At 45.3% G+C, this 18487-nt stretch overlaps 1 protein-coding gene across 4 annotated transcripts in view; it reads left to right on the plus strand.

Annotated features, from left to right (window-relative positions):
- The window catches only part of CEBPG (CCAAT enhancer binding protein gamma), a 97685-nt gene that overhangs the window by 778 nt on the left and 78420 nt on the right, over positions 1 to 18487 (plus strand). For 2 of the 4 annotated variants that reach the window (XM_044302249.1, XM_044302250.1), the window contains exon 2: positions 17707 to 17859. The exons of the other annotated variants lie outside the window; for them this stretch is intronic. The gene's annotated coding sequence lies outside the window, so the exon portion shown is untranslated. The remainder of the gene's footprint in view (positions 1 to 17706; positions 17860 to 18487) is intronic. 4 annotated transcript variants of the gene reach the window in all.

Raw genomic sequence — 18487 nt, forward strand, 5'->3', positions numbered from 1 at the left:
CGCATTCGTGATTCAGAACGGAACACTACGGAAGCACTACAGAGTGCTTTCTGGGGTTCCGTTCAGTTCCTCCACACCACAAAAAGATAGAACATGTTCTATCTTTTTGCGGAACGGAGGGATCGCGGAATGGGTCTGCGATCCCCACGGAAGGTGCCTGTGCATTGTAGACTGCAATTTGCAGTTCACAGCACGGGACACCAACAGTCGTGTGAACAAGCCCTTACATAGTGCCGCTCTTGTGCATGCACATATTGTGCTATGGCAGCTGCACCCAGAAGGGTATTGTATGAAAGGAGGAGGTTCTCAATTTTGGACCCAACACATCTGCATGTGGTGCATATTGGCCCAATCTGCTGACCAGCACCACATGACCATGTTTACAGAAAATTTTATACAAAACTGCCCTTTTTAATGGAGTCCATCAAGTGCACTCCCCATCACAGTGCGGACCTGTTGTCCTAAATGAGTATGAGATCCGGGAGATCGGACTTGTCCTATATTTTGCAGTGCAGAGGCACGAATCTGGAATCCCACAGAAACACACGGAAGCCATTCCACGGGGTCCATGCCTCTGAGCTGCAAAAGATAGAACATGTCCTAGTTCTCACTGCTTCTTGTGGATGACGGCCCTATTATAGGCAATGCGTCTGTACCGCGATGTGGAGTGCACACAGTCAGTGCCCATGTTTTGCTGACACGCAGTTTGCAACACAGGCACGATGGCATCATGGTTGTGTGAATGTACTCTTAAGGTCAGGCTCCTATTGTAACAGCCGGATCTAAGGTAACTCTGATCTTGGCCGTTTAACTCCCTAGATAATACAGTCATAGCAACCACAGCATCTAGGCCAGAGGTGGCACCCAGAGCCCTCTCTGTGGGCACCCACGGCCTTGAAAAAGGCTAAAGCTACTTTCACACTCGCGTTTGGTGCGGATCTGTCTTGTATCTGCACAGACGGATCCGCACCAATAATGCAAACGCTTGTATCCGTTAATAACGGATCCGTTTGACTTATTCATAAAAAAAAAGTCTAAGTCAAAACGGATCCGTCTTGACTTAAACATTGAAAGTCAATGGGGGACGGATCAGTTTTCAAATGCACCATATTGTGTCAGGGAAAAACGGATCCATCCCCATTGACTTACATTGTCCGTTTGGCTCCGTATAGTCAGACTGTCACCAAAATGCTGCAAGCTGCGTTTTAATGACCGTCTAAAAAACACAACGGAGACCAAACGCAGCCAAACTGTCCTTATCCGTTCCAAATGCATTGGGGCTGAATTGATCTGTTTTCAGCCGCTTGTGAGAGCCCTGAAATGGATTTCACAAGCGGACCCCGAAACGCCAGTGTGAAAGTAGCCTTATGCTGTACCAATATGCCTTAGACTTTTCCTGCCATTTATCAGCACAAGGCGCGCTATGAAAGGCACAAGCAGGGCACTGAATGCAGGTAGGCTAATATAGCTAAATGATAGAGTACATGGAAGATATATATACTATAGTGGACTGTAGTATTCAGATTAAATTGCTGTGCTGGCACTTCGCAATAAATATGTGGGTTTTGGGGTACAATTTGGGCACTTGGTCTATAAAAGGTTTGCCATCACTGATCTAGGCAGTTACACAGAGACTTCCCTATCACTATCAGTCCCCTGTGAAGACAATTGAGGGCCACCGATGCATTGCCATGGCTGCCAGAGGCCTAACAAAGTCTCAGAGGCCTGCCATGACTGTATGCAGCATAGTTTAATATACATACACAGTGATAGGCAGTCTATTAGGCTCTTAGGGTTCATTCAGACAAACGTAAGTGCTCCGTGCCGTGGAATGCAGATTGCTGCCTGCGGTGCACAGACATCAGCTGTGTGCAACCCATTTGCGGATGCAGACCTATTGACTTGAATGGGTCAGTTATCCGCAAGATACAGCAAAAGATAGGACACGTTCTATCTTTTGCGATGCAGAGGCACGTACCTGGAAGTCCAAGGGCCACAATATGGGCACGGAGCCTTGCGGTCACCTGAATGGACCATTACAGTGATAGGCTGTAATGCATTGATATACAAATTAGGGCTGCACGATATGGGAATTTTGTGCGATTGCGATTAGGGCCCTAAAAATTGTGATAACGATATGCGATGTAATATTTTAAGGGAATTGTGCTAGAGGTCTATTTGCTTGAATTTTCCCATATGAGCCGCTGACGCGGCTGGGTATGACATAGTTATGGGGGATCTGTGGATGGCGCTGTGTTGTGGAGGGCGCTGCGTTGTAGGGGATCTGTGGAGGGCGCTGCGTTGTAGGGGATCTGTGGAGGGCGCTGCGTTGTAGGGGATCTGTGGAGGGCGCTGCGTTGTAGGGGATCTGTGGAGGGCGCTGCGTTGTAGGGGATCTGTGGAGGGCGCTGCGTTGTAGGGGATCTGTGGAGGGCGCTGCGTTGTAGGGGATCTGTGGAGGGCGCTGCGTTGTAGGGGATGTGTGCTATGACACATAGGGCCATGAGGGGGGGCCAGCATAAGACATATAGCATCTTATGCTGGTCCCCCTCATGGCCCTATGTGTCCCAAACTGCGCACATAACTGTCTTTGCGTGTAAAGTATTTTACTAGTGTGTGTGAAACAATCTCTCTCCTATTGATAACAGGTCCGGCCTCTGTACTCACTGTCACTATGAATGCAATGCACTGCAGCGAGCTGGCCGGCCGGCGCGTGACTGACGTCACTTAGTAACGCTCCTCCCACTTCAGGAAGCAGGAGCGTTACTAAGTGTTGTCAGTCACGCGCCGGCCGGCCCGCTCCCTGCCGTTCGCTGCAGTGCATTCATAGTGACAGTGAGTACAGAGGCCGGACCTGTTATCAATAGGAGAGAGATTGTTTCACACACTAGTAAAATTCTTTACACGCAAAGACAGTTATGTGCGCGGGGCCCCTTTATATATAATTGCGGCATTTTCGGGTCGGCCATATCGCATTTGCCGATTATCGCGATTCGATTATTTTTTCGATTTATCGTGCAGCCCTAATACAAATTATACCAATGACTTAAAAAATAAAAAATGTTTCCTAGTGAGAGGTAAAAAAAAAAATATAAATATATATATCTCCCTATCCCATTGGGAGGCAGCTCTGCTCTTCAGAGTCTGGCAGTACAACCACACTGGGGAGGGAGCTAAAGGGTTAACAGGTCGGTCGTGGCATCTAAAATGAAGAACTGAGTACGTGTGTGTGTGTGTGTGTGTTTTTGCTAAACCCACTCCCCTTCCCCTCAGGGAAAACTTGCGCATAATGCATGTTGTGTGCATGTGGCCTTTTGGTTCAACGTTTATTGTATACACATAACTTGTAAGTTAAACTGATGCATCAGATGAATGCCATACGTTGACATCCATCACCATAGGTTTCCATTGTTTCAAAAAAACAAGGGGGGGGGGGGGGAGCTCTATATAAAAAAAATATATATATCAATATTTTATTTATTTTTTTGGTAGACTCTGCAGTAGGGAAAAGCATAGTGTGGCAGCGTCCCGATGGCTTGAAGGGTTACTCAGGGGAGCTCCTACCCTGATCGGGCTGTTGCGCCACCGTAGCAGCATCCCGATGGTTACCAAGGCAACCTGACGCCTTACATAGGCATCCGGCTTGCCATGGTATCTAAGCCAGACAGGGTCCTCCTGCTGGAGGCAGGAGCTTGATCAGGCTTAGGCTACATGCACACGAACGTATTTTGTTTCCGTGTCCATATTTTTGCTGATGGGATGTGGACCCATTCATTTAAATGGGTTTGCAAAAAACACGTGTGCTGTCTGCATCAGTATGTCCGTTCCATTGCCCCGCAAAAAAAAGTGCATGTCCTGTTTGTTTTTATTTTTTTAGTTTGCAGACAAGGATAGGCATAATTACAATGGATCCGCAAAAAAAAACGGATGCCATACGGAACATCTTTTATCCCTTCGTCCTATGACAGCACCAGGAGAGAGGGCTCCACCTCCCAGGACAGGAAACCTACAGGTATAAATCTTCAGACGCCCCTACTCAGTGGTTTCCTGTCCTAGGAGGACAACCTACAGGTGTTTTGTTATTTTTGGTGGGGAGTAGTTTCTCCCTTTTTTGACATTGCAGGCTGGCTGGAGAAGGTGTGTGCTGGGTGACCCCCGCTCCACACACCGTGGAGGGAGACGGACGGCTGAAATACCGGGTGCAGAAGCCCTCCCTTCAACCCTCCCCGCTCTGTACCTGAATAGGAGGCCATCCTGAGGACATGTGTGGCGCGGGCAGCGAGCGCAGGACAGAAGAAACAACAAGGAAGTGAAGATCCAGGACGCAGGAAGGGGCGGAGCTGAGGGAAGAGGCTGCAAGTTTGAAAAGTAAGGAGCGCAGAGTGTCCAGAGCAGCACACAACTTCTGCCTGCCGTTTGTGGGCAGTCTCTAAGGATAAAGCCAGTATCCAGCCAGTCTTCCCTGTGATCTTTGCTGGGGTCTTCCAGATCCAGGGCTATAGGGATATTTCCAGCATGGAGAGTTCTGGAGAGAACCCTAAGGACCCAGTCACCCGTGCACCTATGGTATTTTCAAGTAAATAGGCCACAGTTCTCTTTTCATAAAATGGCAAGGGTGGGTGCACGTCCGGGTTGTGTTCTGTAGCTCCACCTCAAGATCTGTAAGTGTCACAAATATTTAGACAGCACTCCTTAAGTGGTGATAATTATTGATTTTATTTCATGTTATTTCAGCCAGGGTAGGTGGTTTGTCAGTTGCAACGTTTCAGGCTTAATAATCGCCCTTCATCAGGCTGACAAGACATAGTGTACAGAAAGAAAATTCATATGGCGGCCATCAATCAAAAATCAATAATGCATGATAGTATAGATGCATAAATACATGATTATACAACTAAAAAATAAGACCTGATTATTTGGAAGGTTCATGCAATAATTAATGTTAGTCACATATTTCATAATATGCAACCGGTGAGGCGAAACGTCAGCAAGTATAAACAAATGGTCCAAAGAGCTAAATCATGTTCAGTAGCACTAGGAGCAACTGTGCTCAATGTGGGTATGCAAGTGCTAAATCTGTGCGTGGTGCAGGCCGCGGCCAGAAAAATTGGGTATTAGATGGCCCCAGAATGCACTAACACACAGGAACATCTGTTGTGTAAAAAGCCATAGGATAAAAAACTGAGGGGTGGGGGGGGTGGGGGGTTTAGGTGGGGCTGACGGGGTAGTCAAGGCGTACCTGCGGCAGAGAGAGCTGTCACAGGCCGGCCTCAAGTACCACGCCACCCACCAAGGGGCTGAAACAACATGAAGAAAAGTATATAAGAAAAAAAAAAACTCCTAGGGGTGCATAGTTAAGTCTCTGAGGCAAAGGTATCCCAGGATTCGGGAGGAGCATCTCGAGGTGTAGGGAGGAAGACCTATACTAAATAGCAAGCCAGACTAAGGTACATTTGAGCATAGGTAGCAGGTAACTCACCACTCTGAGGACCACAATGTGTGTACAGCTGGCGCTTGGTTAGATATGTAACGTGCCATCTTTAAATATGCCCTAGCGGCATGTGGTAGGTAGATCAGGGTCATCTGACTTAGGCGATGGGCGGACCCAATCTCCAGAATGAGGTCTGGGACGCAGGGCGCCTGCTGATTGCTGGCTAGTGTGCTGATACGTCACTTCCGGTTATCGGAGCCGTAACCGGAAGTGGGATGCGTTTCAAGCGGGTGGAAGGGATTGGTGTGCCATGTGATGTGGTCACAGGATCGCACTCCATGTTATGAAGATGGGCAGAATGAGGCTGTAGAGGGGGCGGAGCTGCTGGCACAGTGCCTAGCGAGAGCGCTAGATAGGAGGCAATTATAGAGCGCAAAGCAGGGGGTTGTCCCGATGTGATGCATGCGCATCTAGTTATTTAAGCGGCTATCTATTAAAGTTATATGTATCCACAGAAATACAAAATATAACATCATGAATAAGGTCTGAACAGTAATGTCACAAACATGACCCAATACAGGAAATCAACCAAGCTACGCAGTTCCGGGACATCAGAGGCGGATGACCATGGAGCTAGGTAGACTCAAGGTAATCACATAGGCGTCCACATTAGACCAAAATGAGCGAAAATGACTGAAATCAGATACTAGCACAGTGGTCTGTATCCAAGGATGAGGTTGGGATATAATACCATCCGTTAGTAGATGGAGAACCGGGTGGTCTTGACTTCACCCTTTTGGATGCTTAGCGTGAAGTATATCGGGACCGTAAAGTGTGCTTTGCGGAAGTCACCATCCGCTACTGGACAATTCTGGTCCTATGAAGGAAATATACAGAACAGGTATAAGTAACATTTCCATTACCCGCCATGACAGCACCTGTGAGAGATCCTCCCCCTTCCGGACAGGAAACGGGAACTTCCCAGATCCTTAAATTGGTCTATTGCCTTCCACCACTCGGTTCTTTCCCGTTTCCTGTCCAGGGACAGGAGGATTTCTTTCCAGGTCTATCCTTGGGCTGCAGGACCTCTAGGGTTAAATTGAGAGACCTAGTGGAGGTACCTGTCGGCGTTAGTCTCCACTAGGAGCTGCTGAGAAGCCCGGCGTTTTTCTTCCTTTTCAGCCATGGGGGGATGCCTGTAGCTGCCTCGGACCCCTGCCTAGCCGGCGAAGCTGTGGCGTGAGGGGGGGAGGTAATTCTTCTCCTCTCATAAAGGCAGGCCGAGTCGTAGCGTGCGCGGCGCGCCGAAAGTGACTTGTGCGTTCCACCGGCCGGAAGGGGAGGAGCGAACATAGAGTTGCGCGTCCCATTTAAAAAGGAAACGCAGGCCAGCCAGCATGGAGGGTTACAGCAGCAGGCAATACCGCCGGACGACCAGATCTTCCCTCCATTTGCCCCCTTGTGCAGAGCATCATGCAGGATGAAGGGGAAGGACAACCGCGCGTTGAAAAGCAGGAGCAGCCTTCTGAAACCAGCACGGCCACAGGAAATGTCAGCCTGGCAGGAGGTTCCGAGAGTAGACGCCCCTGTAGCGAAGGTAAATAAAAAAAATCAGCTCTCCCGTTTGAAGATTTAGGATCCCTTAAAGATCCCATGGACAAAATGGCTCCAGCTTACTTAAGGACAAATTGGGAGGTATCCACTTCTGCCTTTAAGCCAAATATAGCGACTACTTCGGTAGCGAGGTCATTAAAGGTCTGGCTGGAGGAACTGGAGTCTCATATAGAGAACAAGACCCCTAGGGATCAGCTTCTGGAGGCTATACCAACCATGTCCAGTGCAGTGGACTTTATCTCAGATGCCTCCGCTGATGCGTTGAGGCTTTCCGCTAGAGCGGCTGCACTGTCCAACTCAGCTAGAAGGTCCTTATGGTTGAAGGGGTGGAAGGGCAATGTGGCTTTGAAGTCTAAACTTTGTGCCCTCCCTTGCCAGGGAAATTTTTTGTTTGGGTCGGCCCTAGACGATATTCTAGATAAGGCTTCCGATAAGAAAAAAGGATTTCCAGCACCGTCCTTTCCTAGGCAAGGGAAACCATTTCGGAATAATGAGAGAAGGAAAAGTTTCGGGGATCAGAAGAAAAAAAGGGAATGGAGATCCGATAAATCAAAAAGTGTGCTGTTTAAACCCAGACCAGGACATTCAAAATGACTTCCCTAAACCAAAATTCTCCAAAACAGGCGGCGCTTTTGGAGGAAATAAACAGCCTCCTGAGAAAAGGAAGTCCTTGTTCCAGTTCCAAAAATCGAACAAGGGGAAGGTTTTTATTCAACCCTATTTCTGGTTCCTAAGCCCAACGTTCCTAAGCCCAACGAACCAGACGGATAATAAATTTGAAAGATCTCAACCAATATCTGTCCTACCAGAAATTCAGGATGGAATCCATCTGTTCCCCATCTGCGTCATGGCCTCAATAGATATAAAAGATGCCTACTATCATGTGCCTATTCATCCATTGTCTCAGAAATACCTGAGGGTAGCAGTGGGGATGGGAGAAGCAATCGTCCATTTGCAGTTCAGAGCACTTCCCTTCGGGGTATCGCAGGCGCCGAGGCTCTTCACAAAGCTAATGGCGGAGGTAATGGCAGAAATAAGGTCGGACGTCATTATAATTTCATACCTGGGTGACCTTCTCTTGGTAGGGCAGTCCCCAGAACTATTGAGATCTCAGATACAGAAGGTCCTGGAGATCCTGATGAGCCTGGGCTGGTTAGTAAATTGGGACAAATCCTCCCTGATTCCAACCTCCAAATGCGTTTTTCTAGGCATTCTATTAGATTCTCAGACACAGAAATCTCATCTTCCGGCAGCCAAGAAGAAAGTTATTCAGCAGAAAATCAGGTCTTTCAGCAAAACCACGGAAGTTTCCTTAAGAAAAGCAATGTCTATTCTGGGTCTGATGACGGCTTGTATTCCTGCTGTGAGGTGGGCCCAATTCAGGTCCAGAATACTTCAGTGGCACATTTTGTCCAAATGGGACGGGAGGTTGCTGTCCCTGGATCGCAAGATCGTAGTCCCGGGGTCAGTAACCCGGTCCCTAGCCTGGTGGCTAAATATTCAGAGCCTCAGTCAGTGAGTAGAGTAGTTGAAGCACGACCCCTTAATAATGACCACCGACGCAAGCCCTTGGGGATGGGGGGCCCATTCAGTTTTAGTTTTTTTTTTCCAAGGCCCTTGGTCAAGAACCCAGAGCGCTCAGTCCCAAAATGCCAGGGAATTAAGGGCAGTCCTGTGCTCGTTAAGGGAAAGTCTCCCATCTTTGCCTCAACGACATGTCAGGATCTTATCCGACAACGCCTCGGTGGTGGCCTATATAAACAAGCAAGGGGGTACAAGACTTTTGAAATAAAAAAACATCTATGCATCAGTGGGGGTCGCCCTACAAGGTTATACCATAATTAGCCTATGTAAAAACTGATGAAAGGTCCTCTTTATGATCAGCTCATCACTAGACAGTCTGAGTGCAAATACAATAAGGTGTGTGTGTGTATCAGGTTGCAGTCTGTGTCAACTAATCACCAGGTGGACTTTCTCGGCAGACACAGATTCAGTCAAGCAAATTGGTGTCTAAACCAGGAAGTATTTAATCAAATAAAGGCCCTATGGGGATGTCCCAAGATAGATCTTTTTGCCTCGGTGGAGAACAGGAAGTGCGAAAGGTTCTTTTCTCTGAGCAGGGAGGATCAGTCGATGGGCACAGATGCTCTCTCACAGCCATGGGGGAAGGGCCTAGTCTATGCTTTCCCTCCATCAGCCTATTGCCCAGAGTGATCAAGAAGATTAGGGGGGAGCAAGCAACAGTAATACTAATAGCACAGTTTTGGCCAAGAAGAGTCTGGTTTGCTTGGTTGAGGAGGCTATCAATAGCTGACCCCTGGATACTTCCGGAAAGACAGGATCTATTATATCAGGGCCCTCTACATCACCCGGAAGTCAAGAACCTCCATCTGACGGCCTGGATTTTGAGAGGACATTCTTCAGGTCTAGGGGCCTATCGGAACAAGTTATTGGGACTCTTCTAGCTAGTAGGAAAAAAGTCACCTCCGAGATCTATCTCGGGGTATGGAAGACCTTCCTCCGGTTTGCAGGGCCAGGCCTAGATTTGAGCTCACCCAACATTACGTTAATTTTAATTTATTTATTTTATCTTTATTATTTTTTTTTAACAGGAAGGCCTTAACAAAAAGCTTAAGCCTAGCACTCTCAGGGTCCAGGTCTCGGCACTCAGTGTCCTATTTGATTTTAGATTGGCCACTCATCCTTGGGTCAAAAGGTTCATTAAGGGGTCCACTAGACTATGTCCTATAGTTAAATCTAAATCGGCCCCTTGGGACCTTAACCTGGTCCTGTCCGCTCTAACCAAGGCTCCGTTTTGAGCCTCTTGGGGACATCCCCTTAACCCCTTAAGGACCAGGCTCATTTTCACCTTAAGGACCAGGCCATTTTTTGCAAATCTGACCAGTGTCACTTTAAGTGCTGATAACTTTAAAACGCTTTTACTTATACAGGCCATTCTGAGATTGTTTTTTCGTCACATATTGTACTTCATGACACTGGTAAAATAAAGTCAAAAAAATTATTTTTTTTGCATAATAAAATACCAAATTTGGAAAAATTAGCAAATTTCAAAGTTTCAGTTTCTCTACTTCTGTAATACATAGTAATACCCCCCAAAATTGTGATGACTTAACATTCCCCATATGTCTACTTCATGTTTGAATTATTTTGGGAATGATATTTTATTTTTTGGGGATGTTACAAGGCTTAGAAGTTTAGAAGCAAATCTTGAAATTTTTCATAAATTTACAAAAACCCAATTTTTAGGGACCACTACAGCTCTGAAGTCACTTTGCGAGGCTTACATAATAGAAACCGCCCAAAAATGACCCCATTCTATAAACTACACCCCTCAAGGTATTCAAAACTGATTTTACAAACTCCGTTAACCCTTTAGGTGTTGCACAAGAGTTATTGGCAAATGGGGATGAAATTTGAGAATTTCATTTGTTTGCCTAATTTTCCATTTTAACCCATTTTTTCCACTAACAAAGCAAGGGTTAACAGCCAAACAAGACTGTATCTTTATTGCCCTGACTCTGCTGTTTACAGAAACACCCCATATGTGGCCGTAAACTACTGTACGGCCACACAGCGGGGCGTAGAGTGATAGGTACGCCGTATGGTTTTTGGAAGCCAGATTTTGCTGGACAGTTTTTTTGACACCATGTCCCATTTGAAGCCCCCTGATGCACCCCTAGAGTAGAAACTCCATAAAAGTGACCCCATCTAAGAAACTACACCCCTCAAGGTATTCAAAACTGATTTTACAAACTTTGTTAACCCTTTAGGTGTTGCACAAGATTTAATGGAAAATAGAGATACAATTTCAAAATTTCACTTTTTGGGCAGATTTTCCATTTTAATATTTTTTTTCCAGTTACAAAGCAAGGGTTAACAGCCAAACAAAACTCATTATTTATGGCCCTGATTCTGTAGTTTACAGAAACACCTCCATATGTGGTTGTAAACCGCTGTACGGGCACACGACAGGGCGCAGAAGGAAAGGAATGCCATACGGTTTTTGGAAGGCAGATTTTGCTGGACTGTTTTTTTGACACAATGTCCCATTTGAAGCCCCCCTGATGCACCCCTAGAGTAGAAACTCCAAAAAAGTGACCCCATTTTAGAAAGTACGGAATAGGGTGGCAGTATTGTTGGTACTAGTTCAGGGTACATATGATTTTTGGTTGCTCTATATTACACTTTTTGTGCGGCAAGGTAACAAGAAATAGCTTTTTTGGCCAGTTTTTTTTTTGTTATTTACAACATTCATCTGACAGGTTAGATCACGTGGTAATTTTATAGAGCAGGTTGTCACGGACGCAGCGATACCTAATATGTATACAATTTTTTTTTTATTTATGTAAGTTTTATACAATAACTACATTTTTAAAACCCAAAATTTTTTTGTGTCTCCATAGTCTGAAAGCCATAGTTTTTTCAGTTTTTGGGCAATTATCTTGAGTAGGGTCTAATTTTTTGCGGGATGAGATGACAGTTTGATTGGCACTATTTTGGGGTGCATATGACTTTTTGATCGCTTGCTATTATACTTTTTGTGACGTAAGATGGCGAAAAATTGTTTTTTTTTACTTTTTTTTTTTTTTTACGGTGGTCACCTGAGGGGTTAGGTCATGTGATATTTATATAGAGCCGGTCGATACGGACGCGGCAATACCTAATATGTATACTTTATTTTTTATTTATGTAGGTTTTACACAATGATTTTATTTTTGAAACCAAAAAAATGATGTTTTAGTGTTTCCATAGTCTAAGAGCCATAGTTTTTTCAGTTTTTGGGCGATTATCTTGAGTAGGGTCTCATTTTTTGCGGGATGAGATGACGGTCTGATTGGTACTATTTTGGCGTACATGCGACTTTTTTGATCACTTTTATTACCTTTTTTTGGGAAGTAAGCTGGGCAAAATTTCAATTTTCTCATAGTTTTTATTTTTTTATTTTTATGGAGTTCACTGTGCGGGGAAAGTAACATGACCGTTTTGTAGATCAGGTCGTTACGGACGCGGCGATACCTAATATGTGTAGTTTATTTTATTTTTTTAATTTTTATTCAGTGATAAGTGTTTTTTTTTTTTTTTTTTTTTTTCCACTTATTTTTTATATTTTTTGACCCAGACCCACTTGGTTATTGAAGATCCAGTGGGTCTGATGTCTGTAAAATACAGTACAGAACCTATATAGGTTTCTGTACTGTATTTTACTTACACTGAACAGATCTATGCTTTCAGCACAGATCTGTTCAGCACCATGGACAGCAGGACGCCTGAGCAGGCGTCCTGTTGCCATGGGAACCTTCCCTGTCTGCCACAACTTCGCAGACGGGGAAGGGTGAGGACGGGGCTTCGGGGGGCTGTCTGGGGGCTCTCTCCCCTTTCCCATCGGGGGGCTGCAAAGGCACAGCAGCCCCCCGATCGGAGAGGGAGGGAGCTCCCTCTTACTGTTAACCTTTTCCATACAGCGGTCCGTACGGACCGCTGTATGGAAAGGGTTAAACGGCTGACATCGCATCAACAATGTCAGCCGTTTGCTGGCACCCTGGTATAATGTGCTGGCACCCTGGTATACCCACTGTACACCAACGATTACGCAATGGGAGGCGGGCGGGGGATCGCGATCCCGCCTGCCGCACCACCCGCCGCCATCAAATCGTGCAGGGGTGCAGGGGGGGGTGTACTATATTGATTTTAGGCACTCTAAAGTTTTTGATCAGAAACTGCAAAAAGCGCAGCAAACCGCAGGTCTGAATTGACCTGCGGTTTGCTGCGATCGCCGACACGGGGGTGGTCACATGACCCCCCCCTGGCGTTTTAACAGGATGCTGGCTGAATGATTTCAGCCGGCATACTGTTCAAATTAACCCCTGCGGCGCCGGAATGCCGATTTTAAAGTTAGGACGTACCGGTACGTCCTATGTCCTTAAGGGGTTAAAGATGCGGTCATATAAAACTGTATTTTTAGTGGCCATTACATCTGCTAGACGTGTAGGTGAACTATCCGCTTTATCATCTTCCCCTCCATGTACTCAAATTCTGGAGGATAGAATTGTACTCAAACCGGATCCTGCATTCCTGCCCAAAGTAGTGTCTGTATTCCATAGATCTCAGGAAATAGTTCTCCCTTCCTTTTGTCAGGACCCAAAGAATGAAGGGGGAAAAAAGCTTTTCATACTTTAGACGTCAGAAGATGTCTGTGCTTATTTAGAGTCTACGAAGGGCTTTTGGAAAACCCTGCAACTCTTTGGGTCAGAATAGGGGCTCGAAAGTGGTAAGGCGGTACCTTAGCCATATGGATCAAGAGAGTGATAGGTCTGGCATATTCACAATCAGATTGTCAGGTCCCTTCAGATTTTTCAGCTCATTCCACGAGGGCAGTAGCCTCTTCCTGGGCAGGAAAAGGGTGCACTACCATTGATCAAATCTGTAGGGCAGCAACGTGGAGTTCCCCCTCTACGTTTTACAAGCACTATAGGTTAGACCTTTCATCTGTGCAGGATATGTCTTTTGGGAGAAAGGTGCTGCAGGCTGTAGTCCCTCCCTAATAGTTATCTAGTCTAGTCTCTCACAGGTGCTGTCATGGGGCGTAATGGAAATACTTCAATTACTCTTACCGGTAATGTTTTCCATGAGCCCATGACAGCACCTACATAATTCCCTCTCTATAAAAATAAAATAGTAGGCAAAAAAAAAAAAAAAAAATACATTTATTAAAAAAATAATAATATATATATATATATATATATATATATATATATATTATGTGTGTATATGAGAGAGAGATTACATACATAAAAGATGTAAAGGAGAAATCCATATTTTGTGCCAAAGAGGAGATATGCCTGGCATATATTTGGCGCAGTTTTTTTCTGGTTTGTTTTCTTTTTGTTGTATTATTAGTTTCACTATATATAGGTGCATTGCTGGTCCCAGGAATCTTGTCAAGTACTGAGTGGCGGAAGGGAATGAACCAATTTAAGGATCTGGGAAGTTCCTGTTTCCTGTCCGGAAGGAGGAGGATCTCTCACAGGTGCTGTCATGGGCTCATGGAAAACATATTACCGGTAAGAGTAATTTAAGTATTTCTTGACATTAAAATAGACCAGTTACATAATTAGCCTAAAGATAATCCTTATTCAACCCGAGTGGTTGTAGGGTACATAACCGACGAATCCAGGCTTCCAAGTAATTGACTGGATTCCTCCTCTTAGACGAGGTGGGGATCGTCAGGCGGTACTGCGGGAGAGAGATGTCCTGGATTCGTTGGTTATGTACCCTACAACCAGTCGGGTTGAATAAGGATTATGTAATTGTAACTGGTCTATTTTAATGTCAAGAAATGTTACTTATACCTGTTCTGTATATTTCCTTCATAGGACCAGAATTGTCCAGTAGCGGATGGTGACTTACGCAAGGCACGATCCCCCTTATATACTTCACGCTAAGCATCCAAAAGGGTGAAGTCAAGACCACCCGGTTCTCTATCTACTAACGGATGGTATTATATCCCAACCTCATCCTTGGATACAGACCACTGTGCTAGTATCGGATTTCAGTAATTTTCGCTCATTTTGGTCTAATGTGGACGCCTATGTGATTACCTTGAGTCTACCTAGCTCCATGGTCATCCTCCTCTGATGTCCCGGAACTGCGTAGCTTGGTTGATTTCCTGTATTGGGTCATGTTTGTGACATTACTGTTCAGACCTTATTCATGATGTTATATTTTGTATTTCTGTGGATACATATAACTTTGATAAGATAGCCGCTTAAATAACTAGATGCGCATGCATCACATCGGGACAACCCCCTGCTTTGCGCTCTATAATTGCCTCCTATCTAGCGCTCTCGCTAGACACTGTGCCAGCAGCTCCGCCCCCTCTACAGCCCCATTCTGCCCATCTTCATAACATGGAGTGCGATCATGTGACCACATCACATGGCACACCAATCCCTTCCACCCGCTTGAAACGCATCCCACTTCCGGTTACGGCTCCGATAACCGGAAGTGACGTATCGGCACACTAGCCAGCAATCAGCAGGTGCCCTGCGTCCCAGACCTCATTCTGGTGATTGGGTCCACGCCCATCGCCTCAGTCAGATGACCCTGATCTACCTACCACATGCCGCTAGGGCATATTTAAAGATGGCGCGTTACATATCTAACCAAGCGCCGGCTGTACACACATTGTGGTCCTCAGAGTGGTGAGTTACCTGCTACCTATGCTCAAATGTACCTTAGTCTGGCTTGCTATTTAGTATAGGTCTTCCTCCCTACACCTCGAGATGCTCCTCCCGAATCCTGGGATACCTTTGCCTCAGAGACTTAACTATGCACCCCTAGGAGTTTTTCTTTTTCTTATATACTTTTCTTCATGTTGTTTCAGTCCCTTGGTGGGTGGCGTGGTACTTGAGGCCGGCCTGTGACAGCTCTCTCTGCCGCAGGTACGCCTTGACTACCCCACCCCCAGTTTTTATCCTATGGTTTTTTTCCACAACAGATGTTCCTGTGTGTTAGTGCATTCTGGGGCCATCTAATACCCCATTTTTCTGGCCGCAGCCTTCACCACGCACAGATTTAGCACTTGCATACCTACATTGAGCACAGTTACTCCTAGTGCTACTGATCATGATTTAGCTCTTTGGACCATTTGTTTATACTTGTTGACGTTCAGCCTCACCGGTTGCATTTTATGAAATATGTGACTGTAACATTATTGTATGAACCTTCCAAATAATCATGTCTTATTTTTTAGTTGTATAATCATGTATTTTTTTTAGTTGCACCTATGGTAGGAATGGGTATGGGCCTGAAAAAATTGATCTACATTTATCTTTCTCTAGAGATCGTGATTTTTGTTTGCTTAAATTTCCAGGGTGTAACTGAGAAACCCCAAAAAGCTACCGCTAAGATACGTCATAAGGAATGTTTGATCTCTAAGGCTAAACTAGATTGCTTCATACACTAAGCACCTATGTAAAGGGTGTATTGAGAGTACCATAGCAGAAGAATCCCCTAGTATGGTGGTCAAATGTATGAAGAAAATGATCAGAGAAGAGTTAAGTCTTATGTCAAGTAAAGAACGCAGGCGAAAGAGCGCCAAAGATGGCTCATCCTTTTCAATTGCAAAATTCTGACCTATCTAGTTCAGAGGACGAACTTGGACGCGGTGAAAGGGAGTCCGTTACATCCTCTTCAGATGAGGAATGCATGGGTAGGCCCTTTTTTCCTGTTCAGGAGGTAGATCAATTATTAAAGGCAGTCAGGGCAACTATGAATCTGGAGAATGCAAAAGAGGTTCGCTCAATTCAGGATATCATGTTTGGGGGCCTGCAGACTAAGAAACAAAGAGCCTTTTTTATCCACAAGAATGTAGGGGCCATGATGAATAGAGAGTGGAAACATCCAGATAAAAGAAGTTTTATCCCATCAGTAATCAAAAGAAAATATCCGTTTGAGGAAGGTGTTCTCTATGGGATAGGGCTCCCAAAATTGATGTGCCCATAGCTAAAGTGTCTCACTTGAGCAATCTTAAGGATCCGATGGACAGGAAGGCTGACACCTTTTTAAGGAGAACATGGGAATCCATAGGTGCATCCTTTAAGCCTAATATAGCTTCCACCTGTACGGCTAGGGCACAAATATTGTGAATTAAACGGCTGGAGACTCAGATCCGGGATAAGACTCCTAGAGATAAATTATTAAAATCAGTTGAGGCTATTGGAAAAGCAGCCGATTTTATTATTTTTTTATTTATTTGAGGGCTTCATCCATGACTAATTCTGCTCGTAGGGCTATTTGGCTCAAGAATTGGTCAGGGGATGTGGCCTCAAAAAATGTGGTATCCCTTGTGAGGGGAAATATTTGTTTGGGTCTTCCTTGGATGACATATTAGAGAAGGCAGGGGATAAAAAGAAGGGATTCCGGTCTTCTTTTCGTCCTTTCGTAAGCAGGACCGTTTTTCCCAGAGAGGCAGAGGAAATAGACAGCTCCCAAGAAAGACAGCTCCCAATGATGCCAGGGTGGGAGGAAGGTTGCAATCTTTTCTCCCAGCCTGGTCCAAAATATCCAACAGCGCGTGGATCCTGCGTTTATTAGAAGGATTCAAGCTAGAGTTCAAAAAGTTCCCTCCGCAATGATTCAAAATTACGGGAGTAGATCATTCATTTCGGACTGTCTTAGAAAAGGAGGTTTCAAAACTCATTCAAAAAGGCGCACTCATTCAGTGTCCGGAAGAGGAAAGAGGCACAGGATATTATTTTTGTTTTTAGTAAGAAAACCAAGTGGAGAATACAGGACTATCATAAACTTGAAGTCTCTAAACAAGTACCTGTTATACCAACGCTTTAAAATGGAGACTATAAAGACGATAATTCAGCTTCTTTACAAGGACTGTTTTATGGCAGTGTTAGACATCAAAGATGCCTACTATCACCTTCCGATTTTTCCAGGGCACCAGAAGTATCTCAGAGTGGCCTTAAGGTTCCAGGGGGAGCTGAAGCACTTTCAATTCTAGGTATTACGAATTTATACGAAGTTAGTCTCAGATGGCAGCCCATATCAGGGAAAGAGATATCCTGTTTGTCCCATACTTGGACGACTTTCTGATTGTCGCACTGCCTTACCAGAGATGCTTATTTCAGGTCCAACAGGTGGTAGAAATCATGACAACCCTGGGCTGGATCCTGAATAGAGAAAAATCGAGACTGATTCCAGAAAAGAAACAGTTCCTGGGAATCTTACTGGATTCAGTGTCTGAGATCCTTCCTAACCTCAGAAAAAATTCAGAAAATAAGGTCAGTAGTTCACACCCTGATAAACAATCTATGTGTGTACATAAGGGAATGTCAGCACCAGGATCTCTGATTGCCTGTATACCTGCAGTTCAATGGGCTTAGATCCATTATAGAGCCCTCCAAGAGGAAATTTTGGGGAACTGGTCAGGAAAAATGGAGGACCTGGAAAGTAATATAGTGATATCAGCCCAGACTTGTCAGACACTGAAGTGGTGGCTGCCAGTAGAGAACCTGGGGCAGGGAGTCCCATGGAGGATTGAAGATCCCCTTATAGTTACCACGGATGCCAGCCCAGTAGGGTGGGGGGCTCATGTGGGAGAGACCTTGCTTCAGTGATTGTGGGACTGCCGGATGTTAGACGGTTCTTCAAATCTACAAGGGCTTATGGCAGTTTTTCTGGCCCTTCAGGATTTACTCCCTCTGATCAGGGGTCGACACGTAAGAATTTTATCCAACAATGCCTCGATCTTAGCATATCTGAATCATCAGGGTGGTACCTGGTCCGTGTCCCTGGCGGTTCAGATTTTTTTCCCTAGTGGAGGGGGTAGCTTTGTCCCTCTCGGCCCTTTGTATCAGAGGTGTGGACAATTGGAAGGCTGATTTTTATAAGCCGTCGATCTCTGGATCA

The sequence above is a fragment of the Bufo gargarizans genome, chromosome 7, assembly GCF_014858855.1.
Source record: "Bufo gargarizans isolate SCDJY-AF-19 chromosome 7, ASM1485885v1, whole genome shotgun sequence".
Lineage (NCBI taxonomy): Eukaryota > Metazoa > Chordata > Amphibia > Anura > Bufonidae > Bufo > Bufo gargarizans.